The 5,000-nt window shown below is 46.1% G+C and overlaps 1 protein-coding gene across 4 annotated transcripts in view; it reads left to right on the top strand.

Moving 5' to 3' along the window:
* The window catches only part of LOC143293013 (uncharacterized), a 67,850-nt gene that overhangs the window by 42,559 nt on the left and 20,291 nt on the right, over positions 1 to 5,000 (top strand). The gene's annotated exons all lie outside the window — the stretch shown is intronic.

Here is a 5,000-nt window from a genome sequence, read left to right as displayed (position 1 = left end):
AAGAATATTCGATAAGTTGTGTATGAAATGATAAAAATCATAGAATTAAAATTTAATCATTTCCGAACAAGCTTTCGTTTCTTTGAATAATAAAAACAATTTAATAATCTTTCAAACAATCTCAGGAAGCTTTTGATGAGTTTCTGGAAAAGAGAGTCATTGTGAAATTAATTGGAGACAGAGGTGGACACTGGAACTGATTTTTCAAAATTAAACTGTCTCGGGAATTTGTACACAGAAACCTGCTCTAGCCGAGGAAAGATATGTCAACCCGAACTGGTCGGTTGACAAAACATGTGGACATTTTGGAGGTCAATGGATTCCCATACGAAAGTTCCGGAGCAGTTTGCATAGAACTGTCTAAAGGTTAAACTGTTTTTACGATTTACTGAAAGAATGAAACTTTTTTTACGTGCGCGCGCGCACACACGCGTGCACGCACGCACGCAAACACACACACACTCACATACACACATACACTCACTCGCGCGCACATTCGCACTCACACACACACACACGCACACACACACACACACATCCATTCACATATACATCCACACACACATATCGCGAGGTTCTAAATATTTTGGCGGTTTTGATATAACTTTTCATGTAGGAAAATAAACAAAACAAACCCACCCCGCAAAATCGATGAACAACAAGAACAACAACAGCAGCAGCAGCAGCAACGACAAAAACAAAACATACACACACTACCCCCCGCCCCCCCACTCCCTAGGCCCCCACGTCTCCCCCACGCCCCCTCCCCACACACATCAACACCTCACCTCTCCCCCTACACACAATGTAACTACCTCTCCATCGACCATCCACACTGAACCAACAAGCAAGCACACAGACAAGCAATCAACCAACTAAGCAGCAAAACCCGTGGAGATAATAGACCAACAGATTTACAACACTGTGTTCTAAGTGGATGCAGAACAGGCGAGAGTTTAAAAAAAACTTTTTTTTTTTTTTTTTTTTTTTTTTTTACACAGTGTGACATAGAAAAGCTTTCAGCAGCTCGTGTTCTGTGTTCAGAGAGGACATCCCCCCCCCCCCCCCGCTTTCGCTCCGGCTGTTTGTCTGTCTGTCAGTCTGTTTTTCTGTCTGTCTGGTTGTCTGTTTGTTTTTCTGTCTTGTCTGCCTGCCTGTCTGTCTGTATGTCGGTCTGTCTCTATCATTCTGTTATTTTCTTTCTACTTCTAAAAAAAAAGAAGAACAAGAACAAGAAAAAAAAAACACAAAAAAACTGTAGCAAAATCTTGCTGTTTTTTTCACCTTCTCTTCATCCTCCTCCCTCCTCCCTTTTCTTCGTCTTCTTTCATTCATCCTTTTATTGTTTGAAAACAACAATATTTGTGATAAGTTGATTTTTCGATGTATATGGTGTGTGTGTGTGTGTGTGTGTGTGTGTGTGTGTGTGTGTGTGTGTGTGTGTGTGTGTGTGTGTGTGTGTGTGTGTGTGACGGTCTGTGATATATGTATTTTATGTGTGTGAGTGTGAGGGAGAGAGAGGGAGAGAGAGGAGAGGGGGGAGAGAGAGAGAGAGGGAGAGAGGCAGGGAGAAAGAGAAGGAGAGGGAGAGAGAGAGAGGGAGAGAGAGAGAGGCAGGGAGAAAGAGAAGGAGAGGGAGAGAGAGAGAGAGAGAGAGAGAGAGAGAGATACACACAGAGAGACAGAGACACCCAAACAGAGGCACAGAGACAGAGAGATACACATAGAGCATGATGACACCGTGGGTTCTTTTCAACAGTCTGACGTCAACACACACTCGATAATCTTCGACTCAAATCTGCCCTTTTAATCTCTCTTCAGTTCTTTTGAAAGTTTTCTCCCTGCCCTTGATCATGTCCTGTCCGAAAGAAACGGTGAACGTAAAGACCCCGAGACTGATGCGAAAGCGATACCTGTTTATCAGAAAATCTGCCCCGGTAATTGTCAAGTTCATGAGAATGATTTGCTTTGACATCGCTTCGGGGGGCTCGACTGAGGCAACGATGAATGGAGTTTTAAAGAAGAAAAGGGGAGAATGTTTGTGTGGGCTTGACGTTTTTATGGTGTTGGTTACTACTGACGGTCTGGCACGCACGTACGTACGCACATACACACACGCCACATTAATGATAACAACATACACAAGCACACGCACAACCACACACGCACACACACACGCGCGCGCGCGCGCGCACACACACACACACACACACACACAGACTCATGCACACACAGAGACTCGCACACACGCACTCACACACACACGTATGTACACACACACACGCACACACATACACACATACGTATCGCGAGGTTTTTTGGGGGCGTGGGGGGGGGGGGGGGGAGAGGTCGGGGAAGGGGGGGGGGATACCATACGATGCGATATAACTCCTCGTGGGTAAAAAAACAACAACAGATGGACAGTACAGAACAAACACATGGTTTAAAACCACCGAGGCAACCATGTGTTTGTTCTGTATTGTCCATATGTTCTGTGTGGCTTGTTCAGGATTAAAGAGGCTATGCCAGCCTTCAATAAAAGCTAAATATGTGTTTGCGCATTTCTTCTGTCTTTGCTGCTGTGTGCACATGTCAGATGATCGGTATAAGGTCAGGCCCGGCGCTTCCTTTTTTGAGGAAATGTCTGGGTTTGTTCCAGTGTACCTTTTATTTACCTGTGTACTAGCTGATTCGGTGGCGTAGGCAGCACTGACTTGAAGTTGTGTGCCTTGTGAATGGAGAGAGTTACCACTCTTTACCATTTGTTTATCATTTCATCTCCTGGCCTCATTGTTTGTTAATTTACACTACACTACACTGCAACAGCAACAGCGACACACGCACTACACTAAACTGCACTGCACTACACTACACTACACCTACACCCACAACAACAGCAACAGCGACACACGCACTACACTAAACTGCACTGCACTACACTACACTACACCTACACCCACAACAACAGCAACAGCGACACACGCACTACACTAAACTGCACTGCACTACACTACACTACACCTACACCCACAACAACAGCAACAACGACACACGCACTACACTAAACTGCACTGCACTACACTACACTACACCTACACCCACAACAACAACAACAACAACACACTCACTACACCTATAACAGCAACAAGACACATTACATTACATTACACTACACTGCATTGTATTGTACTGCACTGCACAGCACTGCACAGCACTGCACCAACAACATCATCAACAACAACAACAACCCACACGATACTACACAACAACATCATCAACAAAAACAACATACGTTACACTGCACACCACACCACTACCACCACACACTACTGCACAACAGCAACAACAAGACACTACACCACACCCACAACAACACATACACTGTATTACGCACTACAACAATACCTGCACTGCACACTACATCTACGCCAACACCTAGACTTAAGACTCACCACCAGACCTACACAACCACATATCCGTCCTTACACCCAGAACTGTTTCCGTGACAAAAGGCGGCACTGAATCGACGACAGTTTATTTATTTCCTCTTCCCGCCTCGCCCCTGGACAACAAAGCCCTGCTGAAATCTGTCCAAACAATCACGTGACTGTCGGCACCCCTCTTCCCCCCCCTCTCGCGCCACCCCCCCCCCCCCCCCCCCACACACAATACCTTCCCCCGTTCCTCCAACCACCAGATGTCGGTATCGGCCTTTGTAGTTTCCTTCCTGACTTCTGTTTCTAGGTTATCTTCCCTGGCTTTCTCTTTCCTCGCCTTCTTTTTTCCGCACACCCACTTCTACGAAAGAGGTATTCAATAGGATAGTACAGTCGTGTTCAACTATGACCATAACAAAAACAGAGGAGGTGACTATTCTCCAGACTGTGTGGGCTAGAATTTGATAAAAGTGGATAGTGTCTTGCACAAGTTACATCCACACCACTCTTTCGGCCAAGAGGGTTTTAAGGACAGTCGGCAATGGGGATGGTTCCCGAAGGCCGACTAGCCCCCAAGGCTGCTGCGCTAAGAGCCAGTGCAATTTTGCCTGCAAGTTTGAGAGTCATAGCCCTTCACAAAAGACTAAGTTGTAAATGATTTCCCAGTGCAACAGAGCTCTCACTTTGCTGTTGGCCCAACTGTAAACTTATATAAATATGTGATTTAACACAAGACAGGTAAGGTCCATTTCGACGGCAAAGTTTTGACGCCCACAAGGTCAATTATTTTGTCAGCGTTCTGTGGGTTATGGAAAACGGAACATACCCAGCTTGCACACCCCACCCCAAAACGGAGTATGGCTGCGTACATGGCGGGGTAAATTAACAAAACGGTCATACACGTAAAATGTTACATGTCTGTATGTGTGCGTGACAGAAAACTGATCGAATAACACCGGAAACGAATGATGAGCGCCCTATGGCAACTGTAAGTCGGTTATACCCAGATAGGAAGCCTGTTGTGAGAATGACTCCGTGTTTGTAAAGCACTTAGAGTTTGGTCTCCGGCAGAGATTAGGCGCTATATATAAGTATCCATATCATCATTATCATTCTTCCTCTTCGTTCGTGGGCTGCAACTCCCACGTTCACCCATATGTACGCGAGTGGGCTTTTACTTGTATGACCGTTCCACCCCCCCCCCCCCGCCATGTAGGCAGCCATACTCCGTTTTCGGGGGCATTATCATTCACGGATTGTACTTTGCAGAGATGTTCTCCACAGTGGTCAGCCGAATGGAGAATACATTCCCCACAGATCTTGTTTGGAGACAACAACAACAAAACACGAAGCATAGCTGCTGATCGCGTGTCCTCATCACAGGGAAAAGAAGACGGAATGACGAAGTTACTGCGGTGTGTGTGTGTGTGTGTGTGTGTGTGTGTGTGTGTGTGTGTGTGTGTGTGTGTTTCGGTGTGGGAGAGAGAGAGGGGGCGGGGGTGTGGCGGGCAGGGGCGAAGACTCCAACAGATACTAAAAAATCAGATCACGTGAAATCGATAG

This window comes from Babylonia areolata, chromosome 18 (assembly GCF_041734735.1).
Source record: "Babylonia areolata isolate BAREFJ2019XMU chromosome 18, ASM4173473v1, whole genome shotgun sequence".
Classification (NCBI taxonomy): Eukaryota; Metazoa; Mollusca; class Gastropoda; order Neogastropoda; family Buccinidae; genus Babylonia; species Babylonia areolata.
Note: the sequence above shows the minus strand (reverse complement) of the source record. Positions and strands in the feature narration are given on the sequence as shown.